A 23,729-nucleotide genomic window follows, 5' to 3' on the forward strand; every position below is an offset into this window, starting at 1 on the left:
ACGTCGCTAACCAGAGCAGCTGTCCTTCTTCAGTCTCAAACTTGGGGCTAAATAAGGGCGGGATTATAAAGATGCTGTTGATTAGTTTAAATTTTCACCTAAAATGGTTTAGAATTATGCGATTTATACAGTGTATTCTGTGTATCCTCGCCTTTGGCGTTTTCCAATCGATACCGATCTGGTTTTATTGCTGTTGTTCTTTGTTGTGCTGTGGTTGTAAAGAGTTTAATCTTGCCTAGTTTGAGTAGTGGCTACGGTTAGGATAGCTCAGATCAATCTTCAGCATAAGAGAGCCGCTATGAACAATCTCTACAGACTTATGCAAAATGCTACAGCCCAAGTGGCCTTGGTCCAAGAACCTCACTTTCGTAAGGAGAATTTCTATCTAGGAAAACTTGTGAACCCGATGTTTGCTACTTTCATTAAAAATGAAAAGGTACACTCGCGTATCATGCCTCGAGCCTGTGAGCTTGTCAACAATGCACTCGTTGCTACACTAATCTCTGAACTAACCACAAAAGGCCTTCCGCTTATTGTTGGCAGTAATGGTAATGCACACCATATCATCAGGTGCAACTCATACATCAACTTGAGAGGCTCCAGTTTGATGGAATTCTTAAGTAATACAGGTCGGACTCGATTATCCGGAGTCGGATTCGGATGCTTCTAAAACACATATCTGATGAACGTAATGCTCTATAAAGCTGACAATTTGGCATTTTGTCAAGCCAACTTTGATTTGTAAGCAGTCAAAATTTCAACTTCTTACAACATTCCGTTTGAGAGATATATGTTTGGGAAACGCCAGAACCCGACTCCGGATAATCGAGTCCGACCTGTACATGGTATCAGCTAGACATGAAGTGTCAAACATAACGCTTTGCTCTAACAAAATTAGTCACGAGTTGATCAATTGGTATGTGTCATATGAAGAAACCTTATCTGATCATCGCTATATCTTTTTTGAAAATTTACTACAACGTCCTTCATCATGGAAGCTTTTGAAGAAGCTTGCCCTCTGCGATCTGTGAAGACAACAAGAGAAACCCCTAGGTAGAACTCTGATATGACCAAGCTCAGGAAACAATGTAGAATGTGTTGGAACAGATGACGTTTGGTTCAATCGGAGGCTTTCAGGACAGATCGCAAGACCTACCAGAAAGTTCTTCGGTCTGTCAGTTTGAGTGAAGTCAGTCGGTTGCAAAATCTAAGGATTTCCGAGTGAACGAACTACGTTTGCCAATTGGCGACGTCACTTCCTCTGATGAGGATGTTTTGGAATGTTTTTTCAGTACACACTGTGGGGATGTTACATCTTCGAATGAACCTGATGTCTTTTCTTGTCGATGGATTAGGTGGGCACTAAATAGCTTTGATCCTTTCAAGTCTCCTGAAACAGATGGGTTATATCCTATTTTGCTTCAGAAGGGATTTGTTTATTTCAAACATGTTAAAAAAAACAACTTGTTTGCAGTTTTGCTACAGGGTATATTCCCAAATCCTGGCAGAATATTGAAGCAAAGCTTTTTTTCGAAAGTGGGTCGCACGTCGTATGAAGAAGCAAAGCGTTTCAGACCTATCAGTTTGTCCTCTTTTCTTCCGAAACGCTTAGAACGCATTATCGATCATCACATTTGTGATGTTCATCTGGCCAACGTGCCTCTTCTTGTGAACTAACATGCTTACCAATCTGGAAAGTTCGCTGTGACTCTTTTACACGAGGTTGTCCACGATATTGAGAAAGCATTCGCTCAAAAGCAATCTTGTTTAGGTGTTTTCTTAGATACAGGGGATAGACAAAATGATCGGGAAAGGCAAAATTTTCACTTTTCAAAAAATGTTCAAACTAGCTGTAACTTTTCGAAAAGTGCATCAAATATTCTCAAATTTTTACTGTGAGTTAATCAACTAGTTGTGTATCAGTGGTCGAAATTTGGAAAAGATCGGACCATTCTTCACGAAGTGATAAAGATTCTTGAAAAAGGTAAAATTAATCGATATCCAACTTTGAGCTATTATATCTCCGAATTCAATGAACCGAATGCATTTTCCAAAATTGGACCACTGATACACACTTAATTTATGAACTTACAGTAAAAATTTGAAAATATTTGATGCACTTTTCGAAAAGTTACAGCTAGTTAAACTTTTTTTGAAAAGTGAAAATTTTGCCTGTCCCGATTATTTTGTCTATCCACCGTATCAAGAATGCTTTTGACAACGTGCCTTTCGATGCCTTATTGGTATATCTCCAATGACTTCCAATTGGATTTGCCAGATGCTCAAAAACCTACATCTCTTCTCGACATTGTGCGATTAGGAAATTGAGTGTTTGGGGATGCCCCCAAGGGGAGCCTTATCACCACTTTTGTGGAAGCTCGTAGCAGATACGCTATTGAGGCAACTCAATAATAGCGGGTTTCCTACTTATGGTTTTGTCGAAGACAACCAAACATTGTTAGTCGGCATGTGCATCAGCACCCTTTTCGACTTGATGCAAAGCGCCCTTTAGGGAGTTTGGGTTTGGTGTCGCCAATATGGCCTTTCGGTAAATCCAAGTAAAATGTAAACATCTATTGTTCTTAACTTTTCACGGAAAGGCGAAACCGTAGTGGTGTCCGACCTGGTTTTGCTGCATTCTGCAGCAGTGAAACCCAGCTTTGAAGTGCTACAGAACTTTTGTAGGGTGTGAATTGAAGGTTGGGTCAACAAATACATCTGGTGAATTGAAAATTGAACGGTGATGAAGATCAATTCGACTAGCTGCTGCTTTGATGAGGTTGCCGTTGTCGTAAGCAAAACGTGAAAAATTGTGAAGCCGCAAGTGGAGCGAAATTGAAGCGTAAATTTTGCGTAATTATTCGATGTTCAGTGCTAAGGAGGGTGGTTATCGATAGTCTACATCTTTTTCCTTCCATCTAATGAGGCATTGGCAAAGGTAAGTAAGAATATCTGTAATGATTTAATATTTTCCTTCTGAGGAAAGGAATATTAGCGCATACGACAAAGTAACTTTTTACCCTATCTTGAGAAACGAATAACACTATGACTTTGGTCTGGGCTATGATTTTGGCTCCACGTGTTTTCGCTCGCTCTATCGTAGCTTTAGAGTACCTTCGTTTTTATCTTCCTTCATATAGCATCTGAAATCCACTGCTTTCTTTAAGTGCGTAGCTCACTCAAATTATTCTAGCTGGTGGCGATGAACACGTTTTGAATGCCTGGGATATAGGTGTGGTAAAATGATGGATGTTACAAAGTGGAACGGATAATAGAAAACATTATTTCCATGGGTAAAATTAGTACAAATTGTGTTTCAGAGAGACAAAACAAATTTATTAATAAAGAAACTACAAAAGCTTTGAGGTTATGTGTATGCGGTTTTACAAAAGGTTCATGAAAATTATAGATTTTGGGACGAGCTAACCGGTACGTTACGCCGTTGCTGCTACGATGATCGTGAGTCCTGTGAGAGTTTCTTGCGAGTTTATCCTTCTCATATTCTTCTACAATTTCTTCATCTTGTTCTTTCACTACTTCTTCATACACTTCATTTATGTCTTCTTCACAAGTAGGGTGTGGGTGGTAGAAGTGGTTTGAGTTTATAGTTTTGGCCTGTGTTCAAAAAATTTATATGCATTATTAACTTTTGGTATTTCAAACTGTTCGTGACGGTTTTACTGTCATTTTATAATAAAAAAAGTTAAATGTGGTTTAACTTAGCCTCGACAAACCGTCACCGGTTTGTATTGTATCAGACATAACCAAACCGTCGTTTCTTCACTACTCTGGGCTAACTTAAAAGAGAGCTTCCTAAGTTCCGCCATCTCATTTTATATCTTCCCAGTAAGCACGAAGGGGAGGTGCCTTGGTGATAGATGCGTCAAGGTGGCCGATGATGATGACGATAAATTATACTCTAAATATATTATAACAATTTGGACAAGGAGTCTGGTGCGAAGCTTTGACAAAACTTAATGTAGTTTTCCATAGTTCTGATATACCATACACAGTTATAAAAATAATGTAATTTTAAGTTTATTTTGATGCACATAATTGGAGCATCGAATTTAACGCAAATTTACATTGAGCATAAATTTTACAATGATTGAAAAGAAGACAAAGCGTGTAAATTTACACGTCGTTTAAATGTACATGAATCGACCCACGCGGTGTGTTCTTTTATTTTGTTTCGTTTCCAGCTGTTTCCAGTGTTCGGAGCTGCTATCCTTTCCCGGCTTCTCAAAAGCAACAGAAAGAAAACAAAATGTTTCATGCGAGAAATTTGTACGTTTTTATTAATTTACACTATACCGCATTTAGTTCACTACTGGACTGCGAACTGCGACATTATAAGTGCGAAAACGTAACTAAAAGTGCGCGATTGCATCAAATCAGGTTGATGTCTTCGGCGCACTATTTCTTCAATCTATGGAGAACAAGTGCTCTGAAGACACCGAGTTGATTTGATGCAATCGCGCACTTTTATTAGCGTTTTCGCACTCGTGAAAACTAGTGCGATAGTCCAGTGGTGAACTAAATGCGCTATATCTTTGTGATGATATTTCTACCGTATACTGCATGCTAACTGAAGCGGGCGTATAATTTATTAGGCTGCGCCATCGTTATGCGAGCTGTCTTTGATGATGAGTGAAACATTCCCGCAGTTTTCCAGTTGCTGATCCGATTCCGGGTATCTGAAGATAGGTAAAATCTTGACGCAAAATAAGATTATTTCGCATTAGATGTAACTTACCTGCAGATATTTATCTTTGCACTTGTTCCTAGGACTACTGGGCACGCGTAAAGACTTTTTTAATCACGATTCAGCTGCAGAAACGTTTGATTTGCTTGAAAACGTCACCAGTAAACCAACCAAGCAGTAACGCGTTAGCCATGTTCTTTTTACTTTGGAATGATGAACGATTTAGTTTTACACGATGATGGAAATGTAGATGTTAATCGCTTTAAAAACCTGTGTTTGTTGACTCAGTTTTACAGTATGGGATGATTATTGCATCCTTTTTAATGCTCTAGTTATGTGCATTGATTTTGACGGATTTTTAAATCGATTATTCTTTTCAAGTCGTGTAAAATCGCACTGTACATGGTTTACATCTAGTTTAAATTTCACATTTTTTTGCTGTGTAGTATTGTTGATCCATAGTAAAAATAATAAATAAATAAATAAATAAACAATCTGAATAAATATGTGAATAAAGCATCTTATTTTGAATAATAATTCTTCCGCTCTAAAATTCAGGCACATTGCACACAACAAAGATGTGAAGTTGATCATCTGCTTCTGGATTGAGAAACGGAACAAACCATGTACATTAATAATGGAATCAAGTTCAGTGCTTTGCCTTCAGGTGACGGAGAAGGTCATGTGCCTCCGTAGCCTGGAGGAAAGAAGCGCCCGTCTATCAAATTAGTAATCGTGGGTTCGATTCCTACCGGGGAACGAAGGTACTGTGCAAATCTTCACAGAATGACGTCAAGCATAAAGTTTGAGAACACTGATACATAGGGTATGAGTGTCATCAGTAATCTCACGCTCCCATATTCATCCTATTCGAAAACAAGCGATCACGGCACCGATTGATTCCGTTCTTTTTGTTTTCTTGTGTGCTCACTTTAAACAAAAAAAAATACATAAATAAGAAACAAAACAAACAGTGCTTTAATGCTTTGTTTTTAGAAGGATGGAAATTGTAGCCACATGCTTAACAAGGGAACCAATACCCTAACATGCTAATTTACGATGTATTGCCTAGCTCTTCAAGTTAGAATGCATTATTACTGTGATTTTGTTTGACTAGATTCTGCTGCGCCTATACATCGGAATGCTAAGTCAAAAATTAGAAATTTAAATTGACCAACAATATAGGGTAATTCGCCAATTGTTGAACGGTTAGTACTGGCACTTTTGTTTTCATTTGTTTTTCCGTGCATAATTCCACTTTAGTTGAAAAATATCCAGTGAACGTCTAGATCTACTTATTCCTTATACTGCCCATTGGATTTGTATTCCCTTAAATTCAATTTTCTAAGAGAAAATGAAACATTTGTATGGGAAGTCTGTAACCCAAATGTTGAACGCTTCCATAAGCTTGCTCATCCTAATGTTGGGCGGTTCTCGCTAATTGTTGAAGCTTTGTTCGTAATTGATGACGCATAACCCGACATCAACGTATCATTCAGCTGTTTTTATTTTGGGCACTAAACCCAACATAGACTCAACAGTTATCCGATGTGGGTCCAACAGTGGTCCAACATTTGATAAAATTTGATCCGACATTGACCCGACATCTAATATTTTATCAATCTGGCGGAATTTTTTCCAGGTTTTTCGTGTTTTGCACCCAGTTAGTCATTTGAGCGACAATTCATTCAAATGAGGGAGCGTTCATAAAATACGTCACGCAATAATTGTCCATTTTAATCCCCCTCCTCCTATGTCACACTTTTTGTATGACCTCTGCTTTTTGTACGGGTCGTCACACTTTGCTGCACTCCTGTCACCCCCCCCCCCCCCCATCAAAGCGTAACGTAATTTATGGACGTTCCCAAGGAATCGCTTACCATTTGAAGTGAGCTCTAGTGGACTGAAAATCTTTTTAAACAGAACCAAATGCAAAAAATGGCTGAAAAGGTTTGACTAGAAGCGAAAATGACAGAAGAAAAGAACGCCTTCGAAAGCCCCTGAAATACCCCTGGAAACCCATGGGACCCAGTCAACTCCCTAGAATACCCCTGGAACGACCCTGAAATACTTTGAAAACCCGTGGATCGCTCCTGAAAAAGGTGAAGTGAAAAAAAATATCTGGCAGTCATGCTAACATCGTAGGTTATGCTAGTGTTCAACAATTGGATCTTAGCTGCATAATGATAGTGTGATAAGAAAAATATTTTTTTCAAATGAAATTGCAATGAAAATATGATTATAAACAATGTTAAACTGTTAAGAACATCCTTCCAGTTATTGTAACTATGGTGTGACTTTGATATTTGTGGTCGATTTGCCAGCAAAGCTTATTTCGTAACAGCAATTTCTTAAAATTTATCTTAAGAATTGTGCAGTTTTCGTGTCATTAGCGGTACAAAATTTTCAATCAATATTTTTGACGTAATATATGTATAATTTTGTAACTTTATTAAAGCAATATCATGACACACATGTATACGCATCTAGATCATACGTTTACGTTGATGGAAAACTACTTAAGTTTAATTTATAATAACATTTTCAAAAACTGTACAACATTTGGGTGGTGTTCAACAATTGGCGAATTACCCTATTGGACAAGAAAAGAGTCTCTAATACTTACCCTATAAAATTCTTCACAAAGCAATAGACAGCCACCAGCGAGTGATCGTTCAGAAAAATCTCCGGCTTAATCACGGGCAACGAGGAGGACATTGGTTCCGACGGGGCGAGCCCTACGGCCGAATTCGAACCGACAGCGGAAGTGACGTTGCCCTGGGCTTGGACTGCTGCGGCAGCCGCTGCAGCTGCTGCCACCACTTGTGAAACTTGCGAAGCTGTCGCCGCTGACGGAGAACTCGTCGCTGCAGCCACGTGCTGCAGTTGGCCGTAGTTGCTCGGTGATGCTGACGCCGCCGTTGCAGTTGCATTCATCTTAAACCGTTACGGAAGCAGCACGGCCTTTCTTCACGGGAAGAGGAGCCACACCGCTCATCTTTGCTGCTCCTAATTCACTGTATCGGAATAACACTCAACCGCGGTACCGCCGACAAACTGGCATCTGGTTAATATCGTACACTCTACTGAAACGTTTGCGCTATCGGGGATATTTTACATGTTTCAAGTGGCTCGAATTTAAGAGCTCCCCGGACAAATCGCACCGCAAATCTTCACTAATTCACTCACTTCTTCCCGATCGCGCGCGCGCACTCTTCCTAGTCTTCCACTTCTTCTTCGTCTTCCAACGCGCCGCCGCCAAAGTCGCACTTAAACGCGAATATTGCCGATTTATTTATACTTTTCGAAGAAGATGTAAATTAATCGATTGACATCGGGGCTGCCGCTGGCATTGGCCGTCGCTGCCGCCACCGATGCTGCTCCCAACGCTCCCGATAACCCGGGTTCTTCTCCTGCCACTGCTCCGGAAGTTGCCGCAACTGCTCCCGAATCTTCTTCGTCTTCTGAATCGCTAACCCCAACAACGACGGCACCGATCACTACTGGGACTAAAGCCGAGATGGATTCTCGGCGGCGGTTTTGAATGCAACTGCTACTGGGAATGTTGTTCGCTGATTTACACAACGACGACGACGAAGACGGCTGCTGGCAATTTCTGAACCTTAAATCACTCATATACAATCTGTTGACACTCTCGCAAATGGAGAGTACTGTGCGGTGATTTTTTCGGCTGTCGATGTTGATGTTGTTGTTGTTGTGGGAGGAAGTTGAGGGAAAGCCGGGTAAGTACCAGACCAGCCCGCGGGGTTGGAAGGAAAAGACAAATTAATATTTTTGACAGTGCCGAACGATTCAAATACCTCTGCAAACCGAAATGACTGTATTACTCTAGAGCGGCCCATAATTGTAAAAAAAATCATTGGATCATTTTCTGAGGGTCGATATGCCAGACCACGGTATCCTAAAATCCGAGAATAATTTACTATATTTTTAGGTTGCTACTTGATGAACAAAATAAAATGAACATTTTCCTGACTTTCTAGATTTTCCTCGGGCTGAGCTACCTATTCTGATGTATATGCAGAAGATCCTGGAATCAATCCCTGGCGGTGACCGGCTCTTTGGCCGAATTCTGATCAAAACAATTTGCAATCATAAGCAAACTCTAGATAACATTCTAGCTGCCAATATGACCATCAAATTCTTTTCCTTCTTTTGATCATAGGCTATATTTCTAGTTTTGCCATCAAGAGATTTGCTGACGTAGAAACTGTGAATATTTTTAGCAGAGATTTTTCCTTCTTTGAATCATACACTGAGAAAACTGATCTTAAGAGGGTCATGAAAAATTGTCTTATAAATTTAGACATAAGAAAAAGTTTTGATTTCCATAAGAAATTTTGATGATACCAATTTATAAGACATCTTATAAAATTCCACAAAAAAATGGTTTCTGCAAAAATGGAAAACATTTCCACCACAAAAAAAATTCAGAAGATACCTTGATCCATACTCTACATGTGCTCGAAAAACGATTTTGAAAATATTGCTTCGCTATTTAAAAAATCAAAAGCCAAAAAAATGGAGAAATGCTTCCAGTTTCGCCTTAAGTTCATTATTACTTTTTCGGCCAAACGGCATTCGGCCAAACGACCCTTTCGGCAAAATGGCGTTTTGTCAAATGACCCGGAACCATCCCTGGCTCGTCCCCTTTCTCCTACTTTATATCCTTCTATCTACTTTCTCCATATTTTCAACATACACAACACTATCGACAATCGGGAAGCCACCAACCTGACCTTTTTGTGCACTGCAAAAGCAAATAGCAAGCACCAAATTTTTCGCTCGCTCACGCGAGTAACGATCTATCACACAGCGATATTTTCCGGATAGAGCAGCCTGTGATATTTTCCTTGCACCCATGAACGATTGAAAAGGCTCTCACTCCGGTTCCTTTGCGTGATAACAATATGCTCTCTCCAACTAGCGCTCATTCAAAAATCGTTTGCTCTTGCAGGAGAAAATGTTTTCTCGGTCTGCATCAATCCACGTTTTCACCCGGTTGACGTCTGAGTGGTGCCGTGTTATCTAGATGGCCATGAAACAAGTACACTTTATGTAAACACGGTACCACTAAACGTCAAATAATTGATCTCGTGCATCGGTGGAGATGTTCTGTGACTCGCAGACGGAATGAAAAAATCGGATGCTTTGTTGTTTATCCGTGAGTTGTGCCTGGAGAGAAAGAGAATTATCGTGAGCGCTGGAGCGAGAGACTTTTATTTTTCATCGCATGCAGTGAGAAATCGTGATCGCGGAGGTGGATAAATCCGGGGAATTTGATCACGTGAGTGAAAAATTGGATGCCTGGCAAATAGAAATGGCCAAAATTAATTCTTTGACTAAATGAGGATCATGTCAAGACTAGAATTCCAGTGAAATTGAGTCATTGCGTTTGCACACATGGTTGGAAAATGTCAAAAAAAAATGTCATTTGGTTATTTTCCATTTTCACTTCCTTTAGTGAGAAATATTAATCGAAGATATCGTTATTGTAGCATAACAAATTAACATTATTGAAGGTTTGTAATTGCGGATGAAAATTTTCACTAGAAGTGGTAGAACTGGAAAATGTCATGACATTTTTTCCATGACATTTCCGTGATATTTCGCAACCCTGCGCTTGCATAACAATATACAATTTTTTAAAAAGGTAAAATTCCGGACCTCACATTAGAAAGCCAAACTGAATCCGAACTCACACCATGAACACAAATCCTTCTATCTTGAGATGTCAATCCACAAAACACCTATGCTCGAGTCCGCTAACTACAAGTGAAAGCGAATTGTTTTTGTGAAGCCGAGACTTACTCTTGAACTTCGCATAGGGTCTGAGACCATTTGGGCATTTGGGCTATGTTGGGCACTTGATTGGGCTATGTTGGGCACTTGATTGGGCTATGTTGGGCACTTGATGCTATAAGTCAGTCAATTTCAAACCGATTGACTTGGATTTTTGCACATCGTATCTGATCGTGTCTCAAAAATCAAGTCAATCGGTTCAGAATTGACTGAGTCATATCAGCAACTGCTCAAAATAGGTGCTCCTGCCCAAAACAGATAAATATACTGTTGTGATACCAGTCTATTTGCTGGTGTCTAATATAATTGTAGTTAGTGGGCATAAACGCAGGTGTGTTGTGGATTGGCGTCTAAGCCGAAAAAGAAAGGGGCAGTCATGGTATGAGCTCGGATTCAGTTTGGCTTTCTATTCCACAGAATCATTATCTGTTCTGTGGCTTAGTTGGTTAAACTGCTAGTCTAGCGACTTCGGAGTCGTGGGTTCGAATCCCACCAGAGCGCGATTTATTTCTCAAATTCAATTTTTCAATTATGAGCTTTTTGCACCATCTAATTGAAAGATTTTTTAGTATATTTCAGACATAGCAGAAAATCTGATAAATTTATTTATTTATTTAAAAATAAATTAAAAAAAAAACTTTTTAAGAAATTATAAAGGCCGATGCAAATATTATTTTTCTTTTATGTCCGAGACCTCTCATCGGGTACGAGGGGGGGGGGGACAACAATAAATAAGGAACAAACAAAAAATAACTATTGAAAAATTATACCAACTTTTGAAAAAAAATTTCAACTATTGAAAAATAGTTGCTTGTAAACATTTTTTCTATTGAAAATGGAGTCATGGGCCGCCATGTTTTTTTTTCGGCCCTTCAATATTTTGGGATTTTTTAAGGGGGGGGGGGAGGGTGGTGACATAAAACAAATTAAATATTTGTATCGGCCTAACTAGCTGTAACTTTTCAAAAAGTGCATGACAATATCTAAATTTTTACTGTAAGTTGATCAACTAGTTGTCTGTCGATGGTCCAAGTTTGGGAAAGATCGGACTATTCTTCTAGATGAAGTTCTGATTCTAGTTAAAGACATAACTATCCGATAGCCAACTTTGAGCTGTTATATCTCCGAGTTAAATGAACCGAGTGTAATGAAACTTTTAGCATTGATGACTTATAAAATGAGCTTTAGAAAACGATTGACGTAACTTTAATTTGTATTATGATTTTTTTTAGTAAATTGGTATTTTTTAACATACAGCCCACAACTTTTTTTTTAATTAATTGCAGGTTATTTTGTCACTTGCTTGCAAAATGCTCAAAATTTCATTGCACTTGATTAATTGAGCTCGACGGTATAATAGTTATGCCTTTTACTATAATCGTTTTTATTTCATGTAGAATAAATCGATCTTCCCCAAATTTGGACCATTGATAGAGAACAAGTTATTGAACTTACACTAAAAATTTGAGATTTTTCGATGCACCTTTCGAAAAGTTACAGTAAGTTGAACATTTTTTGAAAAGTGTCAATTTTGCCTGTCTCGATCATTTTGTCTATCCTCTGTATATCCTTCACAGTTTTTTGGCAAAAGTCCCATCTACAATCTTTTCGTTAATTTTAAGCAGATTTGCTGTAAATTTGTCAAATTTTACTGGAACCTATTATGAATCCAGTGCGTATAGTAAACTCAATACAGAGAAATCTCAATAATTGTTGTATCAGTCAAATCATACCGGTAAAACTTGAATTACTATTACATTACTACATAGGAATACCTGAAATATTCTAACAATTTTATGAATGTAAACACTCAAGATGATCCATGATAGACATTTTGCTTTTGTTTTTATTTATGTTTATTTTAATGTAAGCTGACTATACACTCGATTAAGCAAAAGAACTACTAGACATATTTAAATACTCTCAGAAAGAACTTCAAACTTCTGATTTCGGGATTTTATGTTTTATGGGCCACTCTACTGTACTACAGAGACGCTTTACGACTTGAACGGTAAGGTACCTGACACTCTAAACACTCGTTTACACCGGGCGTTGAACACTAGATTTGGCTTAAAATGCACTTTCCGAACTCGCGAAGTGTTTATTTCTTCCTGTGGATTTCAACGAGAGCAGGCAATGCAGTCAGCCGTCGTGATGGAGTAGGTGCAAAAACACTTTCAGAAATTTAGAGGTGACTTTTCGTTTAATGGCTTTTCGGTCAGTTTGTCGGTCGGTCGGTTCTGTTCAACCGGTCAGCAGTGGATTCGATCAGCAGAACAAGCAGCCAGAACATCATCCACCCACGCCACGCGCACGGTCCATCAATTCAGCCATACAATCATTTTAATACCTGCGGCGACGCAATTACGCCAGGGATTGTTTTGTCGGTCATTGCACGTAATTTTGGATCCAATCAAAAGATGTGGGAATTGGTTTTTATGGAAACTGTTGAGTGTGGGATGTAATGGGAAAGGTCAGCGATGAGGGTGTTCACTTCATATTCTAATGGAAGAAAATTGATATGTTCTCAGCCAGAAATCTACGTTAGTCTTATTTTCGCGTAATTATTCCAAAAAATATATTGTAACTTTTACACCATTTTTTTCCACGTACAGAAACAAAATCGCGAAAAAGCCTGATTATTTTTGCGTAAGTTTAAGGATGCAATAAAAAAGTGAAATAAATAAAAGGTTTTTTTTTATCGTATTAAAAATATCCTGAGCTTGTAAATTTATGCAAAAAAATAACTAGGATAGGAATGGAATTGCAATGGAAGTCTCCTCAAAAATATTAGTAAAATTTATGTAAACCTTTGTAGGAGCCATTAGTATTAGGATGGTCAGCATTATCAAAATAAATTGTGACCCATTTTTTTATTTGCAGTAAGGCCGACGCAAATACTTAATTTGTTTTATGTTACTCCCTTCAAAAATCTCAAAATACTGAAGGGAAGAAACAAAACTTGGAGGCTGATGACTTCCATCTTCAATAGACCAATTGCTTTTAAGCAACATTTTTATTAGTGAGTACTATTTTTATTTTTCATATTTTTATCTAGTTTTTGCTTATCAGCACCCTTTATTGTTTTGATTGTACTATTGAAAGTACTTTACCAATAATCATCAAATTTTGCAGACATAATATACACATAATCAACTACCTTCTGTGGAAATTTCATGAAAATTGGTAGAGAAATCGAAAAGTTATGAATAGGCAAACATCGCACATGAAAAACACGAAAAATTTTCACTAACACTCACCCCTATCAACACCAGTAGCTTTCGAACCAATTGACAAAAGTTGATGAAATTTTGCAAGATAGTGTCTCTATAAGTATCATAACTGCTAACGAAATTTCATAATTATCATCACAGAACTTTGAACTGTAGCGTAAAAGAACCATTTACTATGCGAATGAAAATTGATCATGATTGTACAAAATGCTTAAAACCACGGTTGTTTGTTTTGCATCCACAGTTAAAAGTAATGCATCGATTTTTATGTGATTTGGCACAAATAATAAACATACACCAAAGAGTTCTCAGTCAATTATTTGGCCAATTTTACCGATTCATTACAGAGCTACAGCCATACTTCTGTGTCCCGATAATTGCAGATACAGGTTTTATTGCTCAACAATTGTGCTGGTTCGTCACGAAGGGATATAAGTTATCTGTATTTTTTTTATGCTAGCTTTTTTTCATACGCGAATCAAATACACCTAAACTCTATCCATGAGTCTATAAGTTCCATGCTGAAATTTTGAGAATGATCACATATTACAGAGTTATAGAACGTTTTTTGAACAAATAAAAAAAACATACCCCAAAATGTTGTGACAGGTAAACTTTCATTTGTTTTGTTCAGCATTCTACAATGTAGAATCTACATGCAGCCTTGTTTAGGATTATATATGCACTTGAAAAATATGAAAAAACTGTTTATGTTCATAAAAATATTTGAAAATTTGTTATATTTTGATTAATTTAAGTGCCTAGTGTTTTCAACTAACTTCTCAAAACTCTCGTACTACAACAGCTTCATACAAAACCTGCTGTAATATACAGGGTGTTAGGTTCGTGAGTGCAAACCTTTTAAAGGCTGATTGGAGACCATAAATGGTGACAAAAATTGTTCTACGCATATGGTCAAATCTCAACCGTTACGTAGTTATTGAACTTCCCATGTTTTTGACTCTCATTGCTTTAACTGGCTATAACTTGAAAATGGTCAAACTTATCGCAATTTTTTGACCCTTATTCGAAAGATTATTGAATTTTCAATCAAGTGGCATCTTTGTATCGATGGTTTAGTGAAATAACTAAGTTTTCTAGAGCAGGATAGCTAAAAATAGTGTGTTTTAATTTGTTTTAGTCAATTATATTTGTAACATGCGTAATAAATTAAAATTCTTTCTTTGGCAAAGTTGTGGCCCCTGTTCAACTCTACAATCCGTTCTTTGACATCAAATTGGGTAATTCTCGCTGAGACCGGCCCACTATTTACACCTTGTCTTCAAAAATGTTTAAGGTGCCAATTTTCTGAAAGCCCTCGCCTAAAAAGTAAGAAAAATGCATTTGGTTACTCAAATTGATGGACCCCCCGTTAGTTAGAGCCACAACAATTTTTGCAGACCCCTCGATTTTGGTCATATGGTGGCTCACTAAAACCGTTATAACTCGAAAGTTTCACCGAAAACCACCTCAAAACCAAATGTTGATGAAAAGAGGAGAGATAGAGCTACTATTTACAATAATAAAAAGTTGGGTCGGCCATATTGATTTTGGCCGCCATCTTGGATTTTTAACAAAAACATTTTTTTCACCATGAGGGCAACCACCGATTTTCGAAATTTTTGCATCAATTGAAAGCTGGGACATTTATACATAACATATCAAAAAATTAGAGATGTCTTTTTCTTCTTTTAAAAGTTATCTACAGTTTTGTAAATTGAGCCACGTTTTCTCCATACATTTCCATGCGCACTGGCAAAGACATGCAACAGCATCCGAGTTTATGCCTGCATGTATACACATTACACAAAGGCGCGTGCCGCAAAATTTGGCCAAATCGGAGGTTCGTTTCCGTTTTTGACTGTTCCTCAATGATGCGGGCATTGTTTTTATAACTTTTTTAGTGTTTTGCAAAGCTTAAACCTTCAACTTTCCATTAGTGGGTTCAGAATTTTAATTCTTGTTCGTTAACACTGCGAAAAAACGCTGCATTTATGTAAACGGTCGGCACCGGGCCCAGTGCGCAAAAGTGGCATGATTTACGAAACGGCAGATAACTTTTAAAAGAAGAAAAAGACATCTCTAATTTTTTGATATGTTATGTATAAATGTCCCAGCTTTCAATTGATGCAAAAATTTCGAAAATCGGTGGTTGCCCTCATGGTGAAAAAAATGTTTTTGTATAAAAATCCAAGATGGCGGCCAAAACCAATATGGCCGACCCAACTTTTTATTATTGTAAATAGTAGCTCTATCTCTCCTCTTTTCATCAACATTTCGTTTTGAGGTGGTTTTCGGTGAAACTTTCGAGTTATAACGGTTTTAGTGAGCCACCATTTGAAAAAAATCGAGGGGTCTGCAAAAATTGTTGTGGCTCTAACTAACGGGGGGTTCATCAATTTGAGTAACCAAATGCATTTTTCCTACTTTTTAGGCGAGGGCTTTCAGAAAATCGGCACCTTAAACATTTTTGAAGACAAGGTGTAAATAGTGGGCCGGTCTCAGCGAGAATTACCCAACTTTTAGCTCTTATCGTTTTCTTGCAATTTCGATTTAAATGTGCGGCACAGTGCGCAAAAAAGTGCTTACCTTGACAGTTGCAAATTTTTGACCTGATATGCGATGTTTAAATCGAAATTGCAAGAAAACGATAAGAGATAGTCGTTTAATGTCAAAGAACGAATTGTAGAGTCAAACAGCAGCCACAACTTTGCCAAAGAAAGAATTTTAATTTATTATGCATGTTTCAAAGATAATTAACAAAAACAAATTAAACACACACTATTTTGAGCTAATTTGCCCTGGAAAACTTAGTTATTTAACTAAACCAATTGATTCAAAGATGCCATTTGATAGAAAATTCAATAATCTTTCGAATAAGGGTAAAAAAATTGCGATAAGTTTGACCATTTCCAAGTTATAGCCAGTTCAGGCAAGGAGAGTCAAAAACATGGGAAGTTCAATAACTACGTAACGGTTGAGATTTGACCATATGCGTAGAACAATTTTTGTCACCATTTATGGTCCTCTATCGCCCTTTAAAAAGTTTGCATTCAGGAACCTAACACCCTGTATATGTCGAGAAGATCCTGTGCATGTTTCATTCAAATAATGCGCATTAAGTTGTGGAAAACGCTAGGCAAATTATTTGTGCAAAACATAATAAATTTATGAAAATAATCAACAGACTTTTGGCATGTTGTGCAGTCAAGATATGAACCCAAACAAAGTTACAAATTGAAACGTTGACTATAAGTCTCCGCACAAAAAAATATATGTTCCACTGTTCTTTGAGATATGAAGTTTTAACATAGGAACACAAGATCGGTAAAGCCACATTTGGTGCATGAGAGTCCTCACTTCAAATGTTACTGCTCCTGTTTAATTTTTGGGTGAATAAAACTGACAATTTAAAATAGAATATAAAAACAATAAAATTTAAAAAAAACACATATTTACCACATCATAAATGTTTTTCAACTCGTAACGACACACCATAACAAACGCACTCACTCCTATGCAATTCAAAATTGGGCAACATCCTCTTCGCACTATTTCCACACAACGCTACGGTCTTTTAACGAAAAATACTACAATTAGCAATTCAATGTTTGGAGGACTAGATTCTTAAATAATCATTAAGAAAGATATTGGGACTCGAAAGAAAATACGTAATCCAAAAACAGCCATTTCAGGATGGATAAAATTAATGTTGTTTGCTAAGATTTGAAAATAAATCTTTTTTTTTTCACTATTTTATTAAATTATTATTATTTCTTCATCATGGGGATTTTCATCATCAACCTTTTACCACAAGGCTGTCCGAAAAAAATGTTGGAAAAATCAAGTAACGCAACACTAAAATAAAAGATACACATGATGAAGTATATAAATCATGTTTGTAAATCATTTTGATTTTCTAAAAAGTATTTAGAGGTTGCTTCAGGACGATTATTAAATTTTTATAATTTTTTTCATGAAAATTCTCAATCAATTTTTAGTTTCCGAGTATTTTTTTATTATTTCTGTATTTTCTAGGCATTATTCAATGTTAGTATTTGAAGAAATTCCTATTTTTTTTATTTTCAATATAAAAAGTTTTATATGATTGTACTCTTTGAATGCAATATTAAAAAAAATCAAAAGATCTAGTCTGAGAGCTGAGATATTTTTCTCCATGTGAATGAGCAATATTGCAACTTTTTTGTTATGTAAAGGAATAATATCAATAATGAAATCTCAATACTTTGCCTCACTTTGCCTAGGGTATAACTTTTTTGACAGCCGTCGGATCACCTCGCGGTTCTCGACAAAGTTGTTTGGCATATAGTCACCTACAATAATACCAAAGGGTTTGATTATTGAACGCTTACTGCGCCACCTAGCGTCAAAATTCGAAAATTTAAAATTTCTGCATACATTTGGCCAAGTTTTCCCATACAAACTTCAAGCATTTTGAGCGCCCCCTTAGGCTCAACCGATTTCGCTCAAATTTTGAACGTAGCTTCTGGGAGTCCAAAACAACCGATTCAGGAGGTAAGACTTGGCATTTTTCATTTTTTTGTTTTTCATATAAGTGTGGGCCACCCTAGTTTATATTGATTATGGAAGCTTTTTTGTTTTAATTAAATTACTATTTTTTTTATTTTCAATACTAACCGTTTTATCTGATTGTACTGTTCGAATGCAATCTTCAAAAATATCAAAAGATCTAGTCTGGGAGCTGAGATATTACTCTTTAAGTGAATTAGCAATATTTCTAACATTAACAAAACTTTATACACTGACTTTTGTTACTCTTAAGTATACAAACCTAAGGATTAGGCATGACATCAAAGCTGTTTTGGTAGAATGATTAAGCTTGTTTATACATGGAAAACATTTTTTTATATTCTGAGATGGCCGGCAATAGATTCATTAAAAATTTTCTTGCTAGTAGTTACAGTTCAATCAAGTTGAACATTAAGTTTCATTGAATTACCGACTATTGCGATCCTTCAATGGGAATGAATATACCATCCAGAGATTACACAGCAATAATAAATGCAATGAGAAACTTAAGTAAGTCAAGATTGATTCTAAATGGGCTCATCCCTTTAACCCTAGTATGATATTTGGGTCAATATGATCCAGACAGGCACACTGAACGTACACTACGCCTTCGTGGTGCGAAAGATCAACCTTTTAGGAGGGTTAAGAAATAGACAAAATTCGACTTTCGTGGAAATATCCTCCTCTCTCCTCCTCTTCTTGACGTAACGTCCTCACTGGGACAAAGCCTGCTTCTCAGCTTAGTGTTCTATGAGCACTTCCACAGTTATTAACTGAGAGCTTCCTCTGCCAATGACCATTTTGCATGTGTATATCGTGTGGCAGGCACGAAGATACTCTATGCCCAAGGAAGTCAAGGAAATTTCCTTTACGAAAAGATCTTGGACCGACCGGGAATCGAACCCGTCACTTGTGCGTTTACCGCTTCGGCTATATGGGCCGTGGAAATATCCGCATATTCAATCTTGAACCTTACGAAAATTATACGTTTTGCAGAATCAATTTATTTGTTTTATTTACGTGAATTGAGAATACAAGCGATATAGAAAGAATATGTATCTATATGCATTTCGATTACAATGATAAATTGAGTATTTGGAAAATTAGAGAACTGTGATCACTTTTGAAAACACCACAGAATGAACTTCCCACTGTTTCAAATATATATTCTAGCTTCAGAAAAAAACTTCATACAAATAAGTGCATCAGTGATAAGTGAGTTCAAATCACAATCTTTAAATTTAACAATGTTGTATAAAACTCGGCCTATGCTTACATTATATTGTTTGCTGTTACTTTTAAAATGGCACATTGACAAATAAAAAAACGTTACTTCTTATAACCAGTAGAACTCATGACACACACATTTTCCCATTAGTGTATAAGCTTACAACTTTTCTCAGTATTTAGCTTGCGTTCAACAACATTCCATACAAAAAAAAATCCCTACTACAATATATATTACAAAAATTCAGTAGCTGAACAATTACAACTTCTAAATTTCAAATATGTACACATAAAAAAATATTCATGTAAAATTCAACGAGAAATAATAATACAGTGCGAGAAATAAGTATAAAGACAGAGCCGTTTTCCATACAAAATAATCATGTTTAGGGATCAAAATCTCTTTTTCTAGCGATTCAATTGTTATGGAATTTTGTCTGCAACCTTAAAATAACTAGAATTTTGGCTAGAAATATAAATCATCAGCCATGAAAACGTTTATATCGACTTTTCGATATAAACGTTTTCATGGATTATTATTTATATTTCTAGCCGAAATTCTAGTTATTTTAAGGTTGCAGACAAAATTCCATAACAATTGAATCGCTAGAAAAAGAGATTTTGATCCCTAAACATGATTATTTTGTATGGAAAACAGCTCTGTCTTTATACTTATTTCTCACACTGTAATGTTAATAATGTAAACGAAATGTTGGAATAAGTGCAAATTGACACGAGATATTATGTAAAATTGCATTATGCTCGTGTATATTTCCGCCAACGCGTAGTCCACCATGAACACCAATCAGTTACGCAGCTATTAGCAAAAATTTACACGATCATCACGTAATTTTACATGACATCTGATGTAAATATGCACTAAGTCTAGCATTCTCTTTATGTGCATGATTTCTTGCTAAATTTTGCATGAATTTTACATTTTAGGGTCGAGCACCTTGACTTTTCAGACATTTTTTTGAGACTACGCACTACGGGCCTTAAAGTGCGCAAAAAATTGGAGAAGATCCATTGAAGTTCACCGTGCGTCTTTTGTCATTTACATTCGCACAGAGGAAATTTACAAAATACTTCTGTCAATGACCAAAGTTTTTTAAGCACAATTTAGTGCTGATTTCGAAACCGCACTTCAAAAAATTTAAGTAGAACAGTTTTTGAGTTTTAGTTCAATATCGAGTTTTACAACTTTTTAAAATATGGAATTTACTAAAATTCCAATATTTTGCGTTTTGTTCAACTAATTTTAAATCTTTTTCCACAAAATAAAAGCTGAATATAATACCTTTCGATTTTCTGATTGTAAGTTTGCGTGAAATTCAAGATATTGGCTAGTTTAAGGGACGATCTCCTTGAATTTTAGCAAAATTTCTAAAAATATATGAAGAAATGTATTTTTTGTAATAAGAAAAAAAAAACAATTTGAAAATTCTTTCTCAACGTTTATTTGATAAATCATATGTAGCCGAGTTACAGTAAAAAAAAAATCAGCTCAATCGGAGCATTGGTTATGGAAAATGAGATGAATGAACTGAGCCACTTTGCTTAACAATAGAACATAAATCGATTTCAAATCATCAACCTTGTATGGAAAGTCGAAAAAACTCCGCTCTATTGTATTTTTTTCCTTCGCGTTTTCGAATTCAGGGCATGATTCTACACCAAAAATGATCATCAGCTTACCGAGTTCAAAAATGCTGTAAACTAGTGTAATTGATGAGGGACCATGTTTCACTATTTGGATACATTTTAAAACCAATGCCTTAAACATTTTTCAAAATAAAAATGTCGACATAATAAATACAAAATGGCTACCGTGGCCTCTACGGTTCATTTTATTTTTCAAATTCAATAATACCAGGACGATGAAATAAATTCCTAACAACAATGCAAAACCGTGATACGATTTGCGCATGAAAATCCCCCATCTGCATTGCCCCCCAGGAAGCTCAAAATGGACGTCTGTTCCATTATTTTATCGAAAAAACGCCATTTTTTTCCTCCACAATCTCTAGACTTTGCTCGATTTTCGTTGAAAGACCTTGAGCCATGCAACACCACTATCGACCATTCCACCAAACGCAACTTTTCTCGCCACTGCAGCAGCATGCACTCGGTCTCAGCCACCCCGCACAACACAGCACACACATTCCCGCACAGTCCTCGAATGCATCCACCCTCAAACATCACCCGTTAGCAAAATCACGCGACACAAAAATTCCCATCAACGGACATTCCTGACAACCAGGCACCCGAAAAAAAAAATCACTCAAACGCTCCAATCAAAATTGTGTCTGACATTTCCCCAGCACAGCCATACCAACAACCAGGCGTCTCCATCGAACTCGTCTTGGTCTTGGTCGTGCTAGTCGTCGTCGTCGTCGTCGTCGTCGTTTTGGTTAGTTGTCGGAACACCATTCAACGAAAACTCGACGCCATATTTGGATACGATGGGACTATGGAACCAACTCCACTGACAAGCTGCTTGCTTTATTTTTTTTCGTGGGGTATTGAGGGACGGGTGGGGCAAATCATGAAAGAAAAATCAAAACTTGCGAGGAAAAGGAAGTCATAAAATTTTGTTTTTCGGAGAAATTGATTTTTTCCCGTAGACAACGTCCAAAACGAATTTGGGGGGTGTTTGGAGAAAGAAAAATGCTTGGTTGTAGCTGGGAAGGTTTGATTTTCTCGGCCGAGAAAGATTTGTTTGGGGGATAAGGGAGTTTTCGAGGGAAAATGGAAGGCGGAGTGGGGGAGACGTAAAATTGATTTTTAAATGAAATAAAAAGTTTGAAATATGAGTACCGTAATAGATTCCAAAATATGGTAATCTTGAAGGATCGCCTGATGGCTGCGAATTTAACACCGACCTTTATAGTTGCCAAGATGGCTCACAAGATCCGACTTTTTTACGTTTCTTCTTGTCTCTATGCGGAATTTTCCATGGTGGAAATTGACAAACAGTACACTTAACTCTTTACACTTTTCGTTTCAATGGCGATTCAACTTATTATCCCACATATCCCTTTTTCACTGGCAATGGCTGCGCATTTTCTAATACTGCGAAAAACTGAACGATGGCAGAGCACTGCTGGAATTTCAAATTCCTTCACCGATTTTCACTCCCTCCGAAGGTTTCTTCTGTGCTGGAACTACACTTCTAAATTGCTTTCTAAATATCGACTCAAATTGGCAACGTGCGAATTTCAATCTGAACACACTTTGGGCTCAACACTTTTCACACCACGCAGCAAAATACTTTTGTTTTGATTTTCCCACCAAAAAGTATAGTGAGTGAACGCACAGCAGCAGCACTAAACACTAGAAAACAGCAAACGGGCAGAGCAGAAATTTTTCAGGACACAAAACGACGTCGATTTCTGCGCCTATGAACACACACTTGACACAAATGGGGGGCGCTCGCTGCTATCAGTGGAGTACGGACTGGAGTGTGTGCTTTCGCGACGACCGACCAGTTTGCTTATCCGTTCCCTTGCAGAGCAGGGAGCAGACGCACACATACATACAGACATGCATGTACGGAGCACACCCACCTCGGCAGTGGCAAAAGTGCCTGGCGGCGGTCTATGGCACTATGCTCTCTCCGGGAAAGGGCGTCGAATTTTCCGAGCGTGAGAGAAAATGGTGATACAGAGGGAGTTCTTGTTTTTATTGACTCCGGAGCTGTGGGAGGGCAGGGGTTCCCAATCGGTGTTACAGCGAGTTCAAAAGTTCAAAAGTAGACTGACCCCTTTGATGTGAAATTTTAACATATGAAAAATGTTAATGAAAATCATGACAGAATTTCAATCATGTAACTCTTTTTTACCATTTCTCCCTTGCTCTCGTGATAATTCAGTTTTGCCGTAACATTGCTTCGACGTTACGTTTTTTATGTTTAGTGCTAATAATTATAGATGTGCGTGAACCGTATCCACCGATGAACGCATGGTGACGACGGTGATGGGTAATATTAAATAAAGTACAAAGCTCGCACCAGTTTGTTTTGTTGCATTGCTTCATGCCGCTGTTTTATGGTTTTATGATTCAGCGGCATAATTCTATGACTCAACAGCATGGTTCTATGACTCAGCGTCATAATGTTGCATAAAGGTAAACAAGAAAAGGTATGTCGTAACGGCAACCATGACATTTTTATGAAAATGAACTACCTG

At 37.3% G+C, this 23,729-nt stretch overlaps 1 non-coding gene across 1 annotated transcript; it reads right to left on the bottom strand.

Moving 5' to 3' along the window:
- Positions 1-7,335: 7,335 nt before the first annotated feature.
- LOC115258170 (uncharacterized) lies at positions 7,336-23,284 on the bottom strand. The gene is made up of 3 exons (XR_009997671.1): positions 22,360-23,284; positions 12,549-12,639; positions 7,336-8,396 (listed from the first exon to the last, which is right to left on the bottom strand). It is a non-coding gene; the product is annotated as an uncharacterized LOC115258170 (transcript).
- Between the last annotated feature and the right edge of the window lie 445 nt (positions 23,285-23,729).

The sequence above is a fragment of the Aedes albopictus genome, chromosome 2 (genome assembly GCF_035046485.1).
Source record: "Aedes albopictus strain Foshan chromosome 2, AalbF5, whole genome shotgun sequence".
NCBI classification, from domain to species: Eukaryota; Metazoa; Arthropoda; class Insecta; order Diptera; family Culicidae; genus Aedes; species Aedes albopictus.